Genomic DNA, 26,173 nt, shown 5'->3' on the forward strand with positions numbered 1-26,173 from the left:
CAAATCCGCATGCGGCGCCGACATGCGGATTCGCTTGGTACATTGAAGTGGCCGGGGCTGTTTCCATTTGTGCGGCGTGCGGGAGCGATTTGGCGGCGGGCCAAATCTGCACGACGGGATCCACAGAATTCGCCTGCGTCGGGAATCCATGCGAATCGCCGCTAATGTATTTAATAGGAAAAACGCATGCGTTTTTTACATGCGTTTTTACCTGCGATTCGCGTGCGATTTCGCACCTTTTTCAATGTTATTTTGCCCTGGCAGAGTCATGGTTAAGAAATCGCACGCGAAATCGCGGGTAAAAACGCATGCGGAAACGCATCCGCATGTGTTTTTACAAGCGTCGGGATGCCGGCGAAATCGCGTCGCAACAGTGGAAACGGGCCCTCAAAGGACAACTGTAATGAAAAGGATATTGAGGCTGCTATATTTATTCCCTTTTAAACAATACCAGTTGCCTGCCAGCCCTGCTGGTCTATTTGGCTGCAGTAGTGTCTGAATCACACTAGAAACAAGCATCTTGTCAGATCTGACAATGTCAGAAACACATGATATGCTGCATGCTTGATCAGGGTCGATGGCTAAAAGTATTAGTGGCAGAGGATCAGCAGGACAGCCAGGTAACTGGTATTGCTTCAAAGGAAATAAATATGGCAGCCTCCATATACCTCTTGTTACAGTTGTCCTTTAAGGTGCGCATTTTTGGATCAGACCATTCAGAAAGAATCATATGAAAACAGAGAAGCTGATGGGCCCAATCAATTCTCAACGATCATATTATTGTTTTCTTTAAGTAATTGATCGCCATGGCGGATTTCTTCATGGATTCAATTGCAATCGTTTTAGATATTGTAATCTGCTGGAAGCTACTACTACCAGTTTTGAAATTATTTATGTACAAGGCTAGGTTCACAGTGGGGTACACTTTGAAGCGGACCTGTATCCAGAACTTCATCTCTGCTCTAAAAGATAAGCAACAGCATAATAACCTTTAAAGAAAAAACGTTTCTTAGGGCTTGTTCACACCTAGGGCATGAATATTAATTAGCCATGTGGTGAGCTGCGGAGGAGGAGGGGAAAATATGCAAACAGTCTAACGCGGCTTAGCCGCTTATAAAGCACAGCATGCAGCACTTTGTTTTTACCTGCTGCGTTACAATGTAACGCAACGTGGGCACTGTGAACAGCCCATTGATTTTTCATTGTTGTGCGGTGGGCTGCGTTACAAGCTGCTCTAACGTGCGCCTGTAACGTCCCACTGTGAAAGCAGTTACAGCAGTTACAGCTGATACAAATCCTGCAATAAATCTGCAGTTTGTCTACTTCCTGCTTTCATGGAAGCAGACATATTGTTAACATCCAAATGATCTCTCTGTTGTGGCAGGCAGCTGACACAGCTAAGGGATCAAATTAAAACTTGTTCTTAGTCACAGATGAGAGGGAATTAGACAGGCTCAACTCTCTAAGCCAGGCATGGGCAAACTTGGCCCTGCAGCTGTTAAGGAACTACAAGTCCCACAATGCATTGCAGGAGTCTTACAGCCACAGTTATGACTCATAAAGGCAAATGCATTGTGGGACTTGTAGTTCCTTAACAGCTGGAGGGCCAAGTTTGCCCATGCCTGCTCTAAGCACATACAGGGTACATTTCTATAGGTTTTCCTTCTGTCCTGTGCAAAATTTTCAGGTCCAGTTTAAAGATAGGAACGCAACAGAACGGAAAAGTCATGCCGAACGATACCCGATTGTTACATTGTATACAGTGAAACATACAGTTAAACTGTAAAGTCACCATTGATGCACACGTTTTGCAGTAACAACGCTCTGCATGCAGTGTGTTGAGATGCCACACGCTGTTAGGGCCTGTACACACTGCTGCGCTTGCGTTGCGTTTTTAAAAACGCATGCGTTTTTAAAAACGCAAGGTCTTTTGAAAAAGAATGAAAATCGTGATGACTTGTACACACTGGTGCGATGCGCCTGCTGCGCTTTTTTAAGCGCAGCGCATGAAAAACGCATTAAAAACGCATGCGCTTGCGTTTTTTGCCTGCGTTTTTCAGAAGTCAGTATCCCAGAAGACTCTGCAATGTCCTGATTCCTGTTGAAATGTAAACTAGAAAAAAAACAAAGGATTCTTTAGCCAATCAGCAATTACAAGAAAAACGCAAACGCACAAAAAACGCAGGCAAAAGCGCATGCGTTTTTAAAACTACAGGCACTTTAAAAACGCATGCGCTTGCGTTTTTGCCTGCGTTTTTCAGTGTGTACAGGCCCTTAGACTGCACCAGCCGCACTGTGAACATCGCTATAGGTGGTGCACTGCAGTACGATATTACAGCGTTACAATGTGGCCGTTACCTTGCACCGTGATGCTCCACTGTGATTGTTGCATAACACTTTTGGAGAATTACATTTACCTAACTCTGTAACGTCATTGGATATAACAGCCCTACCTCCAAAACCGAGATGAAAGGTCTACTGCATCTTATTCAGCTTGACATAAAGGAATACTCATAGAAACAAATAGGAAACCTTATCCATCTTACCAAATCTGGACTGGAAAAAAAAATAACCACTGGTCTAAAAGCAGAACTAAAAATAAGGAATTCAGTGCAAGATCCCTGCAATTATATTGTTTTCAAGCCTTGCCTTTTAAAATTATATAGTGTAAAAAATTGTCCATAGAATAAAAATAGAATTTCCAGCCCAACCGTTACATTCTCTTGAAGAGGATAAGGAGGGACGTGTACTACTAAACAAAGTCGTGCATTGCAAGACCATGTGTGTCACCCCCCGACTGACCACTTGTAAACGTCAACATTTTGACATGAGTCAGGCAATGGTTGCAAACTGTTGCTATCTAGAAATGATAAATGAAATGCTATTTTTTTGAGTTTCAGCTTAGAACTGGGCCAACCAAGGTACCCATATAGATTTCTACCTGAAGTAGCACAACAATCTATTCCTCTTTGATCATAATCGATTCAGAGAAGAAGCGATTCCTACCACATGCAGCACATAGATTTTCAATAGATTCTGGCAGGCAATCTATTGAAAATCGATTAAACGAATGCTGTGGGCCACCAGTCCACTGCCACTTCTGCACCGGATTGGCCTACATCTTCCATCTGGCCTGTTTATTGCTTTCAATAGATTTTAATTTAAAATCGCTTAGAAACTGAATTGCTTGGAAAGGAATCATTTTGGAAACCAATTCCCTGCATATTTGATCACTCTGATCATATCTGCCAGAAAAATCTATAAGTGTAAGGGTACCCTAAACTAGCAGCAACAGCACTTGACTAGCCAAACTCGAATCTGCATGCAAAAACAAAACAAAAAACCCCAAACTGCATCAACTCAGAAATTGGCATCTGGTTGATGATCTTTATTGCCAATTAATAACAGACAAGGCCAGGTTTGCAGTATTAATATCTGCCTACAATTTCCATCAATTCAAAAGACCACTACACACTTGTTGGTAGATCATGTAAAACAATAACTATCTTGCAGATATTGATTACGTTGCCTACAACTTTGCACCAGTGCAAAATGAGACAAGGTTTCTTCCTATCTACAGCTGGCTATACACATAGATTTCCACCCAATGTTGCAAAATGTCTGACTCTTCTCCGAAAGGAATCTATTCCTACCACACAAAGCATATCGACTTTTAGTAGATTACAGCAGGGAATCTATTTAAAAAAGCCAACCAGTGTTGCATTCAGATAAAGTGGGCAATCAATCTACCCCCACTCCTGTCCCGCTCTGATAAATCTAGATTTTTCGTCCAGTCCAATCAATTAATGTTTGGTCACGATCTATCGAAATTCGAGCAAATATTTAAAAAAAGTAAAGTAGTAAATCAGATAAGAAAAAGTCTAACTTATTAAAAAAATATTGTGAAGTGTATGTTTACCTTAAATCAATTCATTATTACTACTATGATTTTACCATAAGGTGGACTGACCATCGGTATCAGTAGTACTTTTCTCTACTACAACTGCATTAAATCATGTTCAGTGTTTTACACATCATGGTGACATCTTACCAGTGTCTCTTGTAATCTGAAAATTTTACACATGCTAAACAAAACCAATCAACTGCAGATGCACCACTAGGAAACATATGGCTGTTTTATATGTAAACGGCTTGCACAACCTTCTGAGGATGCCTTTAGACGTACTGCTAGTAACAGCATGAATGCCGATGTCACTGAAGTATGGAATGTTTCAAGGAAAGTACATTTTTTAAGAAGTTATAACTGATCATGAAAATTTGAGAATATTGCAAACAAGTTTTCTACTCCCAGTGCTCCTTAGCATGTAATATTTTTGTGGGACAAAACTTCCACTTTCCAAAAAGTGATTTTCCATCTCTGCAGATTTCTAAGGAAATCGAATTTCTACATATTTCCGAAAAATGTTTTGTTTTCCTCAATAAAGTTAGGGAATTCTAAAAATAAAAAAAATTGAAGAATCTACTATTTTTTGCAGATGTACACCATTATGTGGAAACCACAGTAAACGTCTATATCCCTCCCTCCCACGCCGCTCTCTGCCCTTCCACCTCTGCGCTGTAGTGCCCACTGAAATTAGCGACAATGATTGTAGCTATTCCAGAGGGTAATGGAAGGAGAGGGATTCCCTGTAGGCTTCCCAAAGCTGCCATTGGGCAGCTCTGTCTCAACACGGCTATGCCCCCTGCTGCTCCACCGACTCCCTGCAGGCTGCTCTGTGAGAACAGTTTCTTCCATGGTTGTGACCCCATCACTATTTTGTGTACCACGCGGTAATGTCCCTGTGTAATATTGTTTAATGTTTTAATGTCTCCCCTGTTTATTGTACAGTGCTGCTCAATATGTTAGCACTTTTTTAAATAAAGTTTATAAATAATAGATCTATGGGCCGCATGTGGAAGGAATAGATGCCATTCTGATCAGATCAGAGAGTGGTCTCTCTTTTGGCCACATCAAGTGGAAATCTATAAATGTATGGGTAACTGAATGGTGCATACACAAACAATTACTATCACCTGCAGTAGGCCTGAACGATTTTAGGAAAAAATTGAATTGAGCGATTTCTGTCTGAAATTGCGATTTTGATTTGATTCACGATTTCCTTCAAATCAAGCTTTGTTCCCCCTCTTTGCCTAGTTGTTCCCTCCTCTGTCTCTCTTTGTGCCCCCTTTGCCTCTTTATGCCTTTTCTGGGTCTCTGTCTTGCCCCCTGTGTGTCTCTGCAGGGCTGTGGAGTCGGTCCAAAAATCCACCGACTCCGACTCCTCAGTTTAGGATTCCACCGACTCCGACTCCGACTCCACGACTCCGACTCCTCTAATTTGCATATTACAATTTTGTTGATTAAAAGTATGTAACATGAAATTTGTCTCTTAACTGCAAACGCTTAGGAATTTTACAAGACAACTGAAGTGAGAAGGATATGTAGACTACTATATTTATTCCCTTTAGACTAAAACTAGTCCTTGGTAAGAGTACTTGTAAAAGGTACAAACCGGAACAAAGAACATCTATCAGGCCCTAGGCAATGTAAGTGTGGGTACATGTAAGAATGATGTGCAGGTACTCTGCAGGGGAATGAGGAGATTCTGGGTGACAGACAACACCTCTGTGTTCAATGTGCACATCATTCTCAGTGGATTCCCTGCAGCTCTGTGGGGAGTGCATATGCAGAGTATAGTACTACTGTGTAACAAAGTAAACCTGAGACAGATGAAATTAAAGTTTTATACATACCTGGGGCTTCCTCCAGCCGCCTTCAGGATAATCAGTCCCTCGTTGTCCTCCTCCACCACCTGGATCTTCTGCTATGAGTCCAGGTACTTGAGCCAGTCGGCGTAGTGCGCATGCACACACTCCGCCGCCAGGAGCATACTACACCTGTGCAGCACTATTGCGCAGGTGCAGAATGTTCCTGGCTGTGGGAGCGGCATGCGGCCGGACAGCGCTGACTGGCTGAATAACCAGTACTCATATCAGAAGATCCGGGTGGTGGAGGACAGCGAGGGACTGATTAGCCTGAAGGGGGCTGGAGGAAGCCCCAGGTATTTATAAAACTTTACTTTTCATCCGTCTCAGGTACCCTTTAATTTGTAGTCACCAAACCAAATTTTAACAACATATTAAATTATTTGATTTCATCAGCAAAGGGAATGCATACATTTGAATAAATCAGCATCAGTGCAGAATTATTTCCATCTCATTGACAATCTGTATTAGTGACACAGCTACACATCAGGCTTTATTCTTACAGCATAGATGTTATTTTGTATATATAAGAGATGATTCCTGTGTACACATCATATATACAGTCACAATCAGATATGTATATCTGACCTTAAAAATACAGGGACTGCTTTATTGAAGCAGCACAAGTAACTAATTTTGATTGGTTTATTTCATTTTTGTGGACTAAGCACAGCTTTTACTGTATATATACATTATTTTTAATGACTATTATCTGAGAAATAGAACATTTTATCATATTTTCTATTTTAATTACAGTTACAAATTAATTAGGAGTCGGAGTCGGTGCATTTTTTCCCGACTCCGACTCCAGGCACCCAAAATTGCCCGACTCCACGACTCCGACTCCACAGCCCTGTGTCTCTGTGCCCGCTCCTTTCTCTCTGTCTCTCTGTGCCTTCTCTGTCCCCCAAACTGCATCAGTTCTGGACAAAGCCTCTAATGCACGGAATACTTCCTGTATGTCATGTGACATACAGGAACCCGGAGTTTTGCCAAGCACACTTCTTCAAACTTCCTCCATGTGGAAATGACGTGATCGCGATAATTGCCGCTTTGACGTTTCCGAAATTGTGATCTTGGTGATCGCGATTTCGATTTAAATTTGATTTATCTTTCAGGCCTAACCTGCAGGGATCAATACTTAATCCTACGGGTGGCAGTTCGGGGCTAAGTTCTGTACAGATGCATTGTTAGCCTGTTCCGTTGCTATGGAGGCAGCAGATGACCAATGGCATGGCACAACATGATGGGAGTGGCACGGAGCGGGCAAATCAAGGAGAATCGCGTCCACCTACACTCAGCCGAAATGGTTTACCAGTCCAAGGTTTCTCACCAATGCACCAAGGGCTGCCATACATGTGCTAAATCCTCAAATGGCTGGCTGACACAGTCCAGAAGCATAGGGTGCGTGCACAAGGCTTAATTCATTCGAAAAATATAATAGTGAATGGGAGTTTTAACACTCTAGAGGCCCCCCCCCCCCTTTAACGTTTTTGCTGTTTTGCCTAGCGATTGCAGGTTTTTATCTCATTTCAGTGAAGGAGAATCGCATTGCAATCGCCTGCAAAATGCTGCATGCAGCACATTTGCAATCCTCGCAAATCCAATCACACCTTAAGCGCGGCACTGTGAGTAATCGCATAGGATTACACATGTCACAGCGCTGTGTGGATCCCCAGCAATCAGCAAAGCGAAAACGCTGTCAAAAAATGCCCATATGTGAACAGGGGCCTGAATTTCACGGACATGAATGGAAGGTCAAAAAGAAAACATCTCAATCTTTATTAAATCAACATCAATATGTTATATTTCTCCAATAATTTTCATCCAAAACAAAGAGAATGGCAGAGTATTAGGGCATTTTTCTATAATAAAAGCAATTTTACTCCATGAAGCAGTATGGAAACTGAGGCAACTAAGGACAGTGAGTTATATCAGATTGCTTTGAGTCCTATGGGAGAAAAGCGCTATAGAAATGTTATTGTATTGTGTAGTACAGTCTATGAACAGGCAATAACAAAAAAAAAAAAAATCATGTCTTAAAAATTAAACATCACACAAGTGACAAATGAAAAACTTTTGGCTGCATTTGAATCTGACAGCTAACCAAACATTTGCTGCGTATGAAAACTCTGGGGTTGATGTGAGCCGGTTTGAAAATCCATAGGGACCAGGTTATCAATTGCAGCAATGTACACAACTTGAAGCATTCTAATTGGCCAAACAGTGAGGGCATATTACTAATACAACCTATCTAAAACCTAGAGGTTCGAAAGGGCACTGTCCACCAATCACGTTAGCAGAATTTCCACATGGACTTTCTTGCCGGCTCACCTCAACCATACTAGTACCCAAACTTCAGTAGGACAAGAGCAAAAAATGTACAAGATCAAATCATGACAACTGTGCTGGTCTTTCAGAAACTAGAAAAAGGATGGATAGTTCTTAACTATCTTATCTCTAATAACAAAGTAAAGAAAACTTATGTAAACAAAAGCTATTTGTATACAAATGCATTTTTTAGGTTATCTCTGAGACACATGGCACTCAACAGCATTCTATAACGTCATTCTAAAGATATGTTGATTAAAGCTATTTGCACACATTCAATGACTGCCTGGAACAATCATCGGGATTGTTTCAGGTGACCGATCAGGGGGCAAAGGGAAAAAAAAATAAAAAAAATCGCATCACTGCTTGGATATTTTCTGAATTGCCAGTTCTGTTCTATGAATATAGGACAAAAAGAAGTCACTAAGTTGTAGGGACAACTAAAACACAATTCCAACTTGTATGCAAATTTCATGAAGCTTGAAACTGGACCAATCAAATTAACTTCCTGTCGAGATTAAATGGTCCACTTTCAAACTACTGTGCATACATTGTACATGCAAACAACGTCTATTTCCATCTCACTCACTGTAGTCAACGATGCAATCCACAAATGCATCATTAACAACATTACCAACAGTGTCTGTTGCTAGATTTTCATCCAAGACGATTGCAAACTACTGCTTCAGGAATGAAAATTGTAGCAGGTGTACACTGACCATACACTCTGCAATCTCATGTATGCATCCTTACTCATCTGTTCAGCACCTCGCCTATATGTTCAAACATCGGTGTTTGGCTTTGAGTCCGGCAGAGATTTAAAACTTGACAATGGTTGTGCAAATGCAGACAGTAAAATACATAGGTAGGTTTAGCAGCACACTAGCCGGTGCTCGGGATCTTCATGCTGTGGCTGCAGCTGGACATAGACCTACTGCAGCAGGCACTGTGGCCGTGGCTAAAGTTTCCAGCACACCACAGAAAGTTGCATTAGAGAGCCGCAACAGAACCTGCATCCCCCCAGTACAGTCAGCCAGGGGCAGCCATATTCCCTCCCCGCGAAGACTCACAGCTCAGAACAGATGTGGACGCTGTGCGCCATCACCACACAAAGCCCGCCCTCTCACCTTCTCCCTCTTCCTCCCCTATCTTCATCACCAACCGGGGAGGCTCCACTCACGGCTCCGACACACTCCCCGGGCTCCAGGCCGCCAGCTGGGCCAACGCTGCTCACCCTGCGCAGATTCCTGAGACTACTGCTTCCGGGTCACACGCTCACCGAACCAGCTGAGGGTGTGCCGAGCAAGAGCGCTTCCCCCTTTCCATCGTGACGTCACCATATGAGAAGAACCCCAACACAACAATCTTGTCCCATCCCATTCCGAGCAGCATAGCTGATCGCTGCAGAGTTGCAGAGGGCTCGATATGCTTAGGGACATGTTCTTATACTACTAATGTTTTTTATTTATTTCACAGTACATTCAAAACAAATATATGTGGTAATAGATACCTTATAATTTTTGGGGAGCTAGTATGGTTGAGGTGAGCGAGCATAAATACAATACAATACAATAACATTTGTAAAGCGCTTTTCTCCCATAGGACTCAAAGCGCATAAAAGTCCATTGGAAACTCTTCTCCTATCAGAGCAATGTAGAGAGGGATATGGAGGCTGCCATATTTATTTCCTTTTAAAGCGGAACTGAAGAGTAGCTAAAAAAAACGAAGGTTTAAGTTATTTGGGGCATCTGCAAGTCCCCTGCAGCTGACCTGTGCCATCGCAGTTTCAAACCAATTCTCCTGCCGTGGATCACTTTTCTTCACACAGTGGAAGCTGACTTCTTAGTTGACGTCCACTGCGCCCTTGCGTTCCTGTAGCCAGGAGCGTCCTGCTCTGGCACATTGGGCTCTATTCACAATTATTTTCCGCATGCGGAAATCCACTTGACGTAAATTCCCGACTAAAATGAGACCATCTTGACATTCACAAAATTGCACGCATGAACATTTACCACAAGCGCAAAATTTTACACATTAATTATCCGCATGCGTAAAAAATGCGGTAAAAGTCAGTGAAAGTCGGTAGTTCCTGCAAAAAATCAAAATTCACAAAAAAAGGGGCGCCTTATTTCTAACTTAACTACCGATTTTTTTATCACCTACTAGTACTTGGTGATATATTTCGCTTCCCATTGCTTTAAATGGAGTCTGGAGTGCTGTGTTTGCTGAACTTTAATTTTATTTTTTTTTGGAAACGTTTTTTACGCCACTTTTTTTCCGCATGGGTTCCGCATGTTTACTATGTAATTACTCATGTTTCCCACATTTTTTTACGCATTGTTCCTGGCCACAATAGCAGCATAGGGGGCGATATACAGGCTGGGAACGCGAACAATCACTCGCGTTCCCATGCCTGTCGGCCGGTGACGGCCAAACCGGAAGTGTTCGCCGGCGGGTCCTGGACCATCGGAGCGGGGCTGCGAGGGCACGGATCGGCTGCAGGGGGCTGAGGAAAGCCCCAGGTGAGTTAATCTTATTTTTTTTACTAGGCTTTAGGTTCACTTTAATGATGCCAGATCTTGCTATTGGCTAAATTCTCAGGACACTGTCCATAGCAGATGCAAAGTTCATACAAGCCAGCCAAGCAACGATACAGCGACACTGCACAAGCTTAGAGAAGGCACAAACAGATTAGGAGCAAGAGATGCAGTGATAATTGCCTCCATTTATGTCCCTCCCCCTTTCCAGGTATCGGTGCTGGATAAAATCATATCAATCACTTATAATCTCCCCACTAGCCCTCTCCTCTTATGTGGAGACTTTAATAATGTTACCAATCCCCGCTTGGATAAATCTTCCCCTGGTGAGCACAGGGGTCATGCAACCTTCCTGGAGTGGATGCAGAAGCACTCTTTAACTGATGTCTGGAGGTGGCGTAGTAAAGATAAAACTGTATTTTCCTGTTTCTCGGACACACATGGTACCATGTCTCGAATAGATCTATTATTAGGTTCCTATGAAGTTCTCTCCAAAATAAAATTTTTAGAATATCTTTCACATGGGATATTGGATCACACTCCCCTTCTTTGTAAATTGGGTGGGGGCTCTGGTGTTGGTTCAAGATGCTGGAGAATGAGTCAGCTATGGCCACAAGATGAAACTGTGGTGAATCGCTGTCTTACTCAAATGGAAGAATACTGGCGCATTAATCCTGGTACATCTTCTGCGAGAGTGGTATGGGATGCGTCTAAGGCAGCTCTTCGTGGGCATTTTGGGCATATTAAAGGTGTAACTCTAAAGAATGACGAGGCCTATATGGCTACCACTGAAAATGCTATGAAGGCTGCCCACTCACAATTTTTATCCTCCCCTTCCCCAGAACAATATGCATTATGGGCAAAGACTCACCGTGACCATGAGCTTAGACTTTTGAACAGAGTCAAAAGACGTAATTTTATCCTTTCCCAAACCTATTTTGAATTTGGTAATAAATCTAGCAAGCTACTTGCTTCTATGATACATGCTCACTGCACTCCCATAGCTATTTGTAGAATTATTAGCCCTTCTGGTTCTGTTTGCAACACATCAGATACTATCCTTGAGGCGTTTTGCTCATTTTACTCAGACTTGTATCAGGCGAGACCGGAGTGTGATCCAATATCCCTTAATAACTTTATTACTGAATGCCAACTTCCTGTGCTAGGGGATGATGATAAAGCTCTGCTGGATGCCCCTTTAACCCTACCTGAGGTATCAGCCACAATTAAAACCCCTAAAAAGAACAAGTCTCCCGGCCCTGATGGTATTCCTTCAGAATGGTATGTCAAAAGTAAAAGTGTCACTTCACAAGCCGTCCTTCAAACATTTAATGATTCCCTCTCCACTGATGTTCTTCCAGATTCCGTGAAAAGCTCATATTACCCTTCTCCTAAAGCCTGGGAAGAACCCGGAGTCTTGCGATTACTATCGTCCGATTTCATTACTAAATACAGACGTTAAAATCCTTGCCAAAATTTTAGCTGATCGACTGAAAATTGTAATCAAAAAATTAATCTCCCCAGATCAAACAGGTTTTATCCCTACACGATCTACTAAATTAAATCTTCGCAGGGTATTTGCCAACCTACAATTTCCCCACTCTAATTCAGGTAATAGAATCCTTTTAGCTTTAGATACAAACAAAGCCTTAGACACCCTGTCTTGGCAATATCTTCAACTAGTTCTTGAGAGGTTTGGGTTCGGACCGGGCTTCCGGAGATGGGTACATATCCTTTACAACGGGCCTAGTGCTCGGATCCGCGTGAATGGTCAACTATCAACCCCCTTTAATATTGGGAGGGGTACCCGACAAGGCTGCCCCCTTTTTCCCTTATTATTTGCACTTGCAATGGAGCCCCTGGCCGCCTTTATTCGAGGTGACTGTGGTATAATAGGATGGATAATTAATAAAGTCCATGAAAAAATTTCATTATACACGGACAATGACCTTTTATACTTAGACAGTCCTGGTTCTTCTTTACGGAGAGTACTGGAGGTATATTAATTATTTGGGAATTTCTCTGGATTGAAAGTGAACTGGTCTAAATCTATATTATTTCCAGTGGATGAGGGTTCTCACTCCATGATCCCCTCGGACCTTCCTTCACAACTTTGTTCCTCCTTTAAATATCTAGGTATAAATATCTCCAGGACAAATGATTCGTATATTATTAATAATTTGTCCCCTGTTATTGCTGACATAGAGATGAAACTCAAGAGATGGATCAGTTTACCTCTGGATTTACTAGGTAGAATCAACCCTATCAAAATGATTATTGCCCCCAAACTCTTCTATATTTTCTTGATGTCCAGATGCTGGATCTCCAATTCTATTTTCAAAAAGATTAACTCTATTATGATAAACTTTCTTTGGGCTGGGAAGTCCCATAGACTTTCTCTAGAAACTTTACAACTACCAGTATGTAAGGGCGGTTTTGCCTTGCCACATTTTCAGATATATTATGTAGCAGCTCAACTTTCTTACATCTACAGATGGCTTCATAGTATTAGAGACGACTCCTCACTTGATGCAGAAGCTGACATTGCCTCTTCATATGAGGCCTTATGTAATATTATCTATAGAGGTAAATCTCCCTCAAGTGTTGGTACTTTCCTACTAGATATGTCCCTAAAAATTTTCCTTAAAGAGGAGCTGTTAGGTATAAGGTCTCAGAGAAAAAAAACACATATATCAGTAGCTAAAGATTGGCTGTACTTACATTACATATGCATTTCACTGTCCACGTTTGGATTTCACAGAATTTTTATATAGTATTTGCAGAGAATGATGCTCCTGACAGCTCATGGCAGGTTCCATGTTTGTCTGTCTCCTATGAAGCCAAACGTGTTGTCATGTCCTCCCTGCTTCCTGATGATTCCACTCAGAAAAAAGACAACACTACTGTGCAGTGAATATTAATTAGCCATGTGGCTAGGAACAATAGCGGACTCATGCAGTATACTCTGCCCGGAGATTTTTCAGTGCTGTGAGTTACACGCTGTTGTAACATGAGCCTGTAACTTCTCACTAGCAGCCGAGGGGAGGACCCAAGGTTGGGAGAAGCAGCCCCAGAATGCTTTGCAGTATGGTATGCGGCCTCTCGTCCTTTTAAGAGCTTGGGTCTAACAGCCTTGCTGTTCAGCACACATCAAAAGTAAGAGAGATTTTTAACTTCAGTATTGCCTTTTTGGCTTCCTTCTAAACTGTTTAACACAGGAGAATAGAGGTTTAAATTAGCTTTTGCAGCCTGACAGTTACTCTTTAAGGCTAGACGCATTGCTGGGGATAAAAATCTTACTTATTCACCGAGTTCTCTCTTATGGTGTAATCCTAATTTATCTGAATCTTCCTCCCTTACTGACCTGGCTTTTTGGGTAAATAGGGGAGTAAAATATATTAGCCAGCTATATTTGAATAATTCTATTAAATCATGGTCTCAAATGGCTGCTGAATTCCATCTCCCAGATCATGCCCGTTTTCGCTATCTTCTACTTAGACATGCTGCCATAGCTCAGTTTGGAGGTCCCGTGGCACCTTTTCCCCCCGGAACTGTAGAAAAATGGTTATTGGAGAAGGATCCTTCTAAACTATTCTCCAGACTCTACTCTAATCTAGTTATGTTTAAATTTCATTCCAGAGAAAACAAAGCTAAAACTGCTTGGTTGGAATGGGGTGAGGAGATCTCTACAATAGAGTGGTCAGACTTTGAAGATACGTATATGAAAACTGTTATCGCTTCTAAGGATAAGATGATTCAGATACATTGGTTCCATCAAATTTATTACACTCCTATACGTCTGAGTAAATTTATACCCAACTCCACTAGTGCCTGCTGGCGTTGTGGTACTATTCCTGGAACATTTAAACATATGAGCTGGGATTGTCCCCTTATTCAGGCCTTTTGGTTGAAAGTTCTTACATTTATGCAAAATAATCTACTTCTTCCTTTTATACTTTCCTTTAAAGTATGTTTATTGGGTCTAGTGAAGGATTTGCATATTAATAAACACAAGAAACTTATGATGAGAATCCTTCTCTTTTATGCTAAAAAAACTGTTTCCCTAAAGTGGAAAAAACCTACTGAACCCCCTCTTTCCTTATGGCTCCGCTTAGTTAACCAAGCCCTTCCTTACCTGGGATAGACGTGATGCTCTCTCCAAATTCTCTTGGATCAGCTGCACTGAATCGGCTTCTCCTGACCTGGATATTACCCCTAACATTCTGGACTCTCTGTAGTCATCCTTTAAAGTTTGTGGGGTTGGGTTTTTCTGGGGTTTACTACTCATACCTAACATTTTACATTTACACTTACCATTTATCTGTAATTGTAGAAGCCAGCCTGGAAAGTTTTGTCTCCAAATTATGTCCCTTTATATCTGTTTTATCTTCTGGATGATTGTATTTCACCTAACAACTCTGGATTTTGCACTAACTTTGCAGACATTCATTAGGTGCTGCTATTTTGACATTGTCATGTGTTTGTGTTATTGTTTGTTCTTTTTCTTGTTGAAATAATAAAAAGAATTTAAAAAAAAAAAAGAGATGCAGTAATGCACATAGCAACTTTGACTCCGCCATGCAAGATGCAGTAGTCAAACAACAGTTAGCCATGTAGCATGCATGAGATAAGCGGTGCAAAGTGAGTTTACAAGCAGCATAAGCAGTATCATCAGCCAGATACAAAGTTCCAATAAGGCATGTAGCGGCTTAGATCTTACCCTCCAGTTGTCAATATGTAAGGTAGGTATAGTTACAGTATCCTTCAGTGTAGTATGGACTAGATAGCTGCTGCGTAGATGTGGAGTAAAGGAGACAATCAATATTGTCTGTAGGCAGAAGATCCAGTCATACGTGGCTACCGTTTGGAAACGACAGGCACTGCTAAAGCACAATCAGAGACCAGATAGAGTCCTGTTCCAGATATGGTGGATCATGTAGAGAGGTAATGCGCCATAGTAGGTGTGTGGTGTGCAGTGTGTATTGGTGGAGGAGAGAGGCAGCCACGCCGAGACAACCAACATGTTTCGCTGGCAAGCAGTCAGCTTTCTCAAGGGAGGCGTGGTTCACATGAACTGTCCAATCAGGATATTTTATAGAGGAACTTGTTGGGTCCACCGGAAGTGCATCAGCTCCTCGGCACTGCTGCCAGCAAATTCGCCCACCAGCCCAAGCGTAGGAACCAAATGACACCTGTGGCCAGAGTGGGAGCGAAATAGCGGAGGGCACGCCTGGCCCCACCATATAACATCCGCATGTGAAATGCAAGGAAGCGGACAAACCTGCACCCACAGCACGAGGGAGGAGGGGAGGGCCTGCAGAGTGAGACACAGTGAACCCGAATAGCACATAAAAGGACAAAGTTAATTCACAAAGTAAACAGCAAATATATATCAAATCTAAATCACATAAGTATGTAATGGCTGTAAATTATTGCCCCTAATTACCTTATATATATATAAATGTAAGTATGGTATATAACAATAAAACCATAGTTGGCACACCATGGTGCCATATCAACACCACAGGGGAGAATAGAGAAATCCCCCGTATGATAGAACAGAATATATAGAGACACAAACCTAGTGTCTAAAAGGGAAAAATCAAAAAAGAATATATAGTTGCAGTGGGACACCCAGGTACAAATACACAGGAGGAGCTCCGCAGACAATTTAGGAAGGTAGAAAAGGAGAAAACCCAAAATATTAATTTAGGCCAGGTGAAATAGTGGCCTTAAGTTCATAAATCCAGCAGGCCTCTCTCTGTAAAAGAAGGCGATCAAAGTTGTCGCCACGTATATTACTATGTATACGATCCGGTCCGACGAAACGGATTTGGTCGTACCATGGGCGGTCCTTAAGTGCCGAGCCATCGGAGTCATGACAGACAGGTCCTTTTTCTTCTTATTCTTGCTCCAGATACTTATGATATGTTCACTGATCCTAGAATGTAATTCACGTTTGGTTTTACCAACGTAAAAAGCCTCACAAGGGCAGATTAGTAAGTAGACCACCAGAGTGGTCTCTCAATTCACATAATGTGCTAAGGACCAATTTAGCTCAACACTTGTACCCACCCTCATATAGCGGTAGACCGAGCATCCACCACAGGTGTATGTACCTGTCAGACGACAATGTTTAGACCCAGGGCCTGAGCCCCGAAAGTGGCTACTAACCACTTGGTCGCCAAGAGAAGGGGTCCTACGAAAGGATAATGTCAGTTTAGAGGGTACATGAGGACCAAGATGGGGGTCATTTTGGAGAATGTACCAGTGTCGTAAGATTTGGGAAATTTCCGAATGTTCTGCACAAAAACGGGTAACAAATCTCAAAGAGCTGTCAGTCTTCTTCCGAACAGATGGTTTACTGATGGACCCCTTTATTGGAGGGAGTGAAGTAGTAGGTGGAGCCCCTTTACAGCTCTGGTCCCCCCAGGGTCGCAGGGGCTGCTTCCCTGTAGTTACGCCCCTGGGCACCTTTACCAAAAACTTAACAAATTACTATGTACCATTAGTACTGATTAAGGTTTGAGCTCTGAGGAAAATGTTATGTTTATTTGAGGGCCCATTTCCACTATCGCGAATTCGCATGTGTTTGCCGCATGTGAATTCGCATAGCCAATACAAGTGGATGGGACTGTTTCCACTTGTCAGGATTTCTGAGCGTTTTTGTCCGCGTCAAAAATTTGCATGGCAGAGCCATCAGAATTTGCATACCGCATACCGCTATGCGGGTGTATGCGAATTTTCATGCGAATTTGCACGCAAATTCGCATGGAATCAATAGAAAAGAACACAAGCACTGCCATGGTTAAATTCGCATACAGCGTCATTCATATGAAAATTTGCATAAAACTGCATGCAAAATTTGCATCCGCATGCAAATTTTTTCAGCGGCGAATCGCACCGCACAAGTGGAAATGGGCCCTGAGACAAATTAATGCAGCATGCAATTGGACCAAACAACTACCACACACGTTATAACCAAAACATTCAAACTGCAATTTTACCAAAACCATGGACTGTATGAAAAAAAATCAAATGTTTCAGGGTTTTTTTGTTGATTCAAAAAATTTGATAGCAATTGCCATTTTTCTCTAGAATTCTCAGTCAGGAAGGTTGAAAGAAAATCAGATCAATTTGTCCAGAAATTGATCTGTGGTGCCCTAAGCCATGGTCTATATATATATATATATATATATATATATATATATATATACCGGCCCTGGAGCGGGACAGAGGAAGCCTCTGGCTTATACATAGGCTTACCTCAACTGAGGTAAGTATCCCAAAGGGGCACTTTTTCCCCTACAGTCCCACTTAAATAAAAACATACAAACAAACAAACAAAAAACACTCATCCTGGAAAATTTTCAAAGGCAACGGTTTGTGAGCATACAGTTATGTGCATCTCCATTGTTTACAAATTTTGCACAATCTTTCCCCCCAGTGACAAAAACATATGCATTAAAGAGTTAAGGTTAGGTTAGGTTCTGGGTAGTGCATAGTAAATATTGGAAATTTAAATTACAGATGTTTTACTGTTTAGAGCACTACCTGGTGCCCAATTGATATGGTAGCGCCGCAATGCATATTGTTTTTCTCCCTATAGATGAATTTTAGTTTGATCCAAGATTTCCACATGTATAATCATCTGAGCACTCTGGCTGGCTGTCACTTGCAGATCATCAGGTCTAATGCCCTCTGCAGATCTGGTACTGTATGAAGTAAATGGTACAATACTTTGGACGGCACTAACTGGTAAGTTATCCCAACTGTGTGTATGATTATTAAGGGGGTGTTCTTATTCCGCAGACAGTTCGCGTGGTATAATTAATTAGCAAAATTATGCCGTCTGTCTGGAACTGCTGGGCCAGTTTGTGTTCTCTGTAATAGGATGCACCTTTTATGGCCTGATACTGTCAGGCATGTGTGTGTCTTGGCAAGTTTTTACCACTCTGTCGTCTCTGAGTTTTGTTTACACTTGTTGGCAAATAGTTTTTGTAAAGTTGCCTGAAGGCATAAAACGATGAAATGATTGATCACCTCATTGCAAAGAGTATTTGATCTTTGGCATTTGCTTATTGAATTATAGTCCAGATTCTGGATATCTGTTTTGTTGAATCAATGCTGTCTATGATAGTTTTTCTAAGCCATATGAGTTCACACAAAAGAACTGGTAATACAAGTTGGTAAGTAAAGTTTCTTTAATCCTATTGCCCTGTGTGACACTGATGTGAAAAGTTTTACAATCAGCTTCCCAGGCGTACAATCAAAGCTCTGATTGTGAAAGGTCATCACATGGCATATAGTAGACACTACAGTTGCACATAGGCTCAGAGGACAGCCAGTCATACCTGTATTGTCCAGGTGCACCAGGACGCTCTACCCACCTTCACATTCATAATTTTTTCATTTTTATTCAGTTTCAGGGACTGGAAGTGAATGAGATCTTTTTAATAGGGTCTAAGATTGCAATAACAACCTTATAGACGTTTGAAGGCTTTTAGACATGTAAAGTCAAGACACTAAACATTTATATTGCGCTTTTCTCCTGGCAGACTATAAACACCAGAGCTTCAGCCACTAGAGCAGGTTCAGTAGGCAGTAGCAGTGTTATGGAGTCTTGCCCAAGGTCTCCTTACTGAATAGGTGCTGGCTTACTGAACAGAAACAGATGAGTTATAAATACTGGTCTCCTGTGTCAGAAGCAGAACTCTTAACCAGTACACTATCCAGCCATTACATTGTTATGATTCCAGACCATCGTCCTGATTTAGTTCCTTCCTGTGGTACTTTGATCAAATTTTCATGTTGTAACCTGTCTTGAACCTGACTTGTTGTCATCTTGCCCTATCTCTGATTAGTATCTTGTTTATGATTGAACGCTGTCTGCCATTGATCTCAGCTAGTCGAACCCTGCCTTCGAACATCAGCCTACTAACCGCCTGGCGCCTGCTCTCACATAGTGGAATCCTCTGCTCTCTCTGTCACCGATGGAGCAAGCCCAGTGGTTGTGACCTGGTCTCGACTAGGAAGCAAAGCAATCCGTGACACACTCAGGATGGCAACCCATCATCCCTTGCAGGGCACTGTGACTCATAGCCGCCTAGACTCTACAACCGCCTACTGCTAAGGTCAACATAATGTTTGAGTGCTTTTAGACATAAATAACAACAACAACAACAACAAATAACATTTGTAAAGCGCTTTTCTCCCGTGGGACTCAAAGCGCATAAGCATGGCTCCGACCATCGTGGTACAGAGGAAGAATTTTATAAATCTGGAAATGCCAGGCTAAACAGGTGGCTTTTCAGTCTGGATTTGAATAGCTCCAGGGATGGTGCTGTCTTTACTGGGTGTGGTAGGGAGTTCCAAAGAGTAGGGGCAGCATGACAGTCACCGCAGGCCAATTCCTTATCAATTTCAACATGCCACGTCCGCCGCATCTGCCACCTCGCCGTGACCCCCCCCCAAGTATATAAATGTGCGCCCCCATGTGTGCATTTATACATTACCTGTCCTGTGTTGCCCACCGCATAGTGACCCTCCATCTTCCGGTTCTATTTGTGCCTCACATGCCACTGGTGACGTCACATGCACCACACGCTATACGCCTACTTTGCAAGGGTCTCTTTATAATTAAAAACCCAATCCAAATCTAATAATGATGGGGTGAATCCAGATTAGCTTGCCTGCATTCACCTGCATTTGCCAGAGCAATTCACCAGTATTGCTAAAACTGGCAATTTTCTGAGCTAAAGTAGTGGTGATTGATAGTGAAGTCAGCTGGCCACTTTCCAATGAAAGGGGTACACTCACACTTCTATTACAAAACTAGTGATGTGCTTAGTGTACATTTAGACCTGAGTTTTCCTCCAGTTTATATTGCATGATATTCTGTACCTCTCTCCCTCCTCTCTCTACAGAACCATATATGCCACTCAGCTGAGCCCAGCATGCAACTATGCAGGCAGAACAACAAGACAACAGCTGGATCATACTTTGCACTGAATAAGAAAAGAATATGACAGTTTGAAAGTGTGTAAAACGTTTTCAGCAGCTCTGTGTTGCATTATGTAATGGTGGCTAGGTATTGGAATTTAATTTAACTATCAATTTCTAAATATAAAATAAGTAAATTCAGGCATTTAGAAATTCAGTGGCCATATGAGTTCATCTATCCATATGTCCATGTGTTTTTATGCACTGTTGTGTAATAAATAAAAGCAAGTCAGTTTTTCTGAAACTTTTCTGCTGCTTGATATGTGGATATATTATCGTCTTCTCTACAGTTTTTACGGTATGTGTACTTGCATTTTTGTCTGACGGAGAGTGGGAAGAAGAAAATGTTTTGTATTACAACACATTAATCCTCCTTTTTGAGGTCTGTCTGCCAGTTTCTTTACACCTACACCTTTCTGGGATCTAGGCAACGGCAAGCATTTAATCTTTGCCTGAGGCCACACAGTAAACTACAGTCGCCGCCTCTGCATACATTTTCTCATTACGTGTAAAAGATCCTGGCTTCAAGGAGATCACAGTGGAGGCCAGGCACTCAGAATATCCAACAGACACAAATAGCCACAAAAGTTTCACTGAAAAATGACAGCACAGCCATTAGTTAATCCTAGCACTTGGAGTGAACACCAGAAAAAAAAAGTTTAATTATTTTTCTTACTGAGAACAAAGGTTTGAACTTGTGCAGGTGCAGTATGCATACTACGCTTGCGCCGGACACTTTCTGCGATGTGAGCTAGACATGCTTTTTTTTTCTAGACATGCTTTCTGCGACGTGAGTGGGAGCGCGGATGCGCGCCTTGCAGGCAAAGTGGCTAGCGACATTAAAGTCGCAAAAAATGGAGGCGAGCCGCGGCAGGGAACTGGAGGATCGTTTTGTCCCAGCGCAGGCACAGGACGTCTGCGGGGGACCGGTGGAAGCCCCAGGAAAGTTAAACTCTTTTTTTCTATTCCGGCTTACAGTACTTCTTTAAAGATCTGAAATGCCTCTAAAGCCCCATACACAGCTAGAGGAAATTCAGATGAGGTGACTGTTTATGGCTGCCTCAGCTAAGAATCTAGTGATGCCCCCTCCCACCCCCAGACATCATTTAAGGATCCAGCACACCAAATCAATGACATCCAAGCACATTGCTCCACTCCTTACCCTGTCAACTTCATTGTTCATGCCGATTCCCCCGCCCGCCATGTGACATCATTCACACATGCCGCTTCGTCGTCTCTCTCCACCCCCCGGATAGCAATACAGCGTGTCATCAACTACACAACTGACAAGCATCTGTACAGCTGAGCCCAGCGATGTCGCCCAAGGGGATCGGGTTCTGATCCCCGGCGGGCGACATCAATAGTTTGGTGTGTACGCACCTTTATAGTGCATGTGTACAAACCTTCACCCAGTGTTTATTAATGTCCTGAGAGTTTGGTCTGCATTAATCCTGATATCTCCACCTATTATCCTTGTGTAAATGTTTCCTTCAAAGTTCACAGTCCTATCTCACTGCAACCCTTTTTTTATCACACGTTTTATTTAGACTATATAGAATGTCAAGGAATTTTACATGCATTACCCAACTGGGCTTACTTTATAACATATATAGTATATTAAATTAATAACAATTCTAATGAAAATCTGTGAAAATCTATTAAAAAAGCAAGTCATTGTTTGGTCATTTTGTTGATCAATCTTTGATCAAGAAAGGTTCTTCTTCAGGAGATTGAGAAGGCTGGGGCAGCACAAGGGGAATGCTCCATAACTCTGTACTGCAGCAAACAGTACAAAGATTTGATTTTAATATCTGATGGCAAACTGAAGCACCATTGTAGATGATCAATAGCAGGTAGATATGAATTGTTTACCACATCTGCTGTATATATTTGCTACTTTAGAATGATTTTTATCACAAACCTTGTGATGAGTACAGGGGGTTTAACAGTATTCACCCAGGCCCCCAGGTAAACAAGATGATCTCAGGCCCCCCTGCAGATGGCCCTGACACCCTTCCTTCTCCAGCAGGGCTGTTTCTTGGGGAGGAGGGAGGGGGCGACCGCCCGGAGCACAGTGCGGGAAAGTGAAGCAGAGGGGCGCAGAATGAGAGGAGAAAGCGAACAGAAGAGGCACATAAGTGGGAGAACAGAAGAGAGACCGGGAGATGCCGGCAATCACCTGACTCCTCTTGGGCATCCTATGTTTCCTTGGCGGCTGCACAACATCAGTAATCATGTGACCACTGCAATGCGTGATGACACTGACGTCCTGCTGCGCCCAAGAAGAAGTTGAAATGCGTGTCTTCTGGATCCCTGACTACCTGGATGGTGGTGGTGAGTTCTTTCTCCCAGCTCCTGCTCTTCATCCCACTGTGGCCGTGCTCTCACAATGGTCTGAATTGACTAAAGGGATAACTTAAAGGAGTACTGTAGGGGAGTAGGGGGGAAAAGAGTTGAGTTTAAGTGGGGCTTCTAACGGTCCCCCACAGACGTCCTATGCCCGTGCAGCCACCCGCCGATGCTCCAGTTGTCGCCGCCGGTTCACTTCCAGAATTTGCAACTTCAAAGTCACAAAATCACTGCGCCTGCTCAGCTGCATTCTCGTTCCTTGCGCAGTACACTCCTGGTGATGTCAGCGGGAATGAGGGCGCGGCCACGCAGGCGCAGTGGTTTTGCGACTTTAAAGATGCAAGTTTTGGAAGTGAATCTCTGGAGGGGACCTGGAGCATCGCTGAGTGGCTGCACGGGCATAGGACGTCTGTAGGGGACCATTAGAAGCCCCAGGTAAACTCAACTCTGTTTCCCCCACCTCCCCTACAGTACTCCTTTAAGTTATCCCTTTAGTCAGTTCAGACCATTGTGAGAGCACGGCCACAGCGGGATGAAGAGCAGGAGCTGGGAGAAAGAACTCACCACCACCACCAGCTACCCTCTCACAAAACCTAATTTGCTAGCACTTTAATGAATCTCACTGCAGTCTGATATGTCCCAGGCAAACTTATCACACACATACACTTTGTAGAGAATGTATGTGTGCATCAAACCAAGTAACACCTGACAAATCTGGCTTTGCAAATTTGACCTAATTGGCTATTCACGAGACATAGCTCATGCAAATATGCATTTGCTTTCGCATGCCAACGTTTGCAGGGTTAAAACCAATACCGCAAAGTGGTTGCCCTGCGGGAATTAGTTGCTACATTAGCACTATCCAGGAGCGCCACGGGGAGGCTTCCCAATGCCCCCATACAACCGGGGTGCCGCGGAGTCCCAAGCTCTCTCACTGCCTGGGAACCACAGCGGCACCCCGGATGGGGAGGCCTGGGAGGTGCAGGCGACCCCCCCCCCCCCCCCAAGCGTGGCCAGCGCTGGGAAGAGCCGCCCGCACCTGCCTCCCAAAATTTAAAAACAGGCACTTACCTTAACGTCCATTGCGTTCTGCTACATGAGCGTGACTTGGGAGCAAACACATGAGAAAGGAGTGAAGCATGGGCCACTCCAAGCTTTGGAGCTCAGAGCTGGCTTTCACACAACACTCCAAGGAAGGGGGGGGGGGGGGAGTTCAGCCGCAGACTGCTCGCTCCAGGGCTCTCACCTCCTAGAACAAGCCATCCACCACCCGCCTCCAAGGGGGGATAGAAATGAAACACTACACTTTATAGAGAATTTATGTATGCATCAAACCAAGTAACACCTGACAAATCAATACACACGGTGCGTTCCCGCACTCGATGCGCCGCTCGATTTCTGTCGATTCGCGGCCACTCGATTATTTCCGACATGTCCGATTCCCATTTTTATGGATCGTTAGGTCGATTTGGCATATTTTACATGGGAAACGACCTAACAATCATCGAAATGCGCTCGGAAATGTTCGGAAATAATCGAGCGGCCGGGAATCGAGTGGTGCATCGAGTGTGGGAACTCACCATGTGTATCCAGCATTAGGGTTAAACTTGGTGTTTGAGCACGCATACATTTTCTTGTTCTAAGCATAAACTTATCACACAGCTGATAGTCTTTAATAAATCCAGGTCAGGGGTACTGGATCACTTAAATTTTCTTCTGTTTACCAGCCCTGAAGTACCTCAGTAAATCAGAGCAATAATCTCTACAAGTTTCTTAAAAGAGGGGGGGGGGGGGGCGTATTTATTGACACCTGCCCTGGAAGCAGTTTAACCTAGAAACTGCCCTTCACAACTGAGAAATGCTAGCTACTACATGAGAGGCTTTGTAAGACCGTGTACCGAGGGGTACCCCAGGATACAGCGAAGTCACGGAACAAGGAAGGTGATACAGACACCAGCTTAGTGCAACCAAAACTTTCTTTACTGGAAAGTATTAACAGGAACAGTTACAAACACAACAAGATTTGCAATACACAGGGTACCCTATACCCCAGAGTCCCCACTTCTGTCCAACAGGACACCTCTACCTGATGGCAGTTTACAGTAGAGCCTCAAGTCATACTGAACTGCAGAATCACTCTTAGCCATTAGCAGACACAGCAGAGCGGACAAGTCATGCTGGACTGCAGGATCAACCCTATCCGTTGGCAGTGTACAGTAGAGCCTAAAGTCTTGCTGCACTGCAGTATCAATCCAGTGTGACCTTCTAAAAACAGTTCCTAACTATCTACCTAAAGCAGGCCTAAGTCTCAGTTCTTCAGGTACCGTACCACAAAAAAACAGTTTAATGAAAACACAAGAACCCGGGTTCACTGACCTGTTCCTACTTGGTATCAGCAGATGCCTCTCTTTAGGACAGCCTCAGGCCTGCAACCACACTTGCAGCCTTGATGGGTAGCTGGCGTAGAAGCCTAAGCCCAGGGCAGCTAACTGGGAACAATCTCCACTCCAGCAAGCAGGATTCAAGGGGAAAACAGCGATCAGCCTCTCTGCAGCTTGGATGGATCCAGATTGTCCTTTTCACAGACAGCTCTCCACAAAAACAACCATGTCTGTCTCTGTCTTCTCTTCCTGGTCTCTCTAGAGCTGCCAGGCCCCACCTCTCATGCTTGTTCATCCCTCAGCAGCATTAGGTTATAACTTTCTGATACAGGCGGCATCTAGTGGCCAAAATGCAAACTGTCACTTCAGAACTTAATTCAGGCAAGATTCTTGACAATCTCACATGCCACCCCACTAGAGGTTGTCGTCCTCGGCAACCCTCCCCAAACAAACTCATCTCGTGCGTAGCGCTGTGGAGGCACACCAACATTAGACCTCGCCGATCTTCGCACCGTGGGAGGCTCAGAAACATCAGGTATGTCAGGCATATGTGGTAAGGGAGGAGCTGTTGACTGCTCAGCATTACACCTAGGAGGTAAACCCACCACAGCCGGAGCCTCTGCAGACATCTGGGCAGGGACAACCCACCATTCCTCTTCCTCCTCATCTGAGGCATTTTCCTCCATACTCTCAACATGCAGGGGTGCCTCCTCCTCACACACTGGCTCCTCAAAATGACAATGTCTCAACATATTACGGTGCAAGTTTCGTGAGGGTCCCCCGGTCCCTACCGGCTCTACCTCATAG

The 26,173-nt window shown here is 43.3% G+C and overlaps 1 protein-coding gene across 3 annotated transcripts in view; it reads right to left on the minus strand.

Annotated features, from left to right (window-relative positions):
* The window catches only part of FRS2 (fibroblast growth factor receptor substrate 2), a 105,005-nt gene that overhangs the window by 67,537 nt on the left and 11,295 nt on the right, over window positions 1-26,173 (minus strand). For 2 of the 3 annotated variants that reach the window (XM_068276694.1, XM_068276692.1), the window contains exon 1: window positions 9,225-9,366. The exons of the other annotated variant lie outside the window; for it this stretch is intronic. The gene's annotated coding sequence lies outside the window, so the exon portion shown is untranslated. Of the gene's footprint in view, window positions 1-9,224; window positions 9,367-26,173 lie in introns of those variants that run through there. 3 annotated transcript variants of the gene reach the window in all.

Source organism: Hyperolius riggenbachi, chromosome 3 (genome assembly GCF_040937935.1).
Source record: "Hyperolius riggenbachi isolate aHypRig1 chromosome 3, aHypRig1.pri, whole genome shotgun sequence".
In the NCBI taxonomy this organism is placed as follows: Eukaryota; Metazoa; Chordata; class Amphibia; order Anura; family Hyperoliidae; genus Hyperolius; species Hyperolius riggenbachi.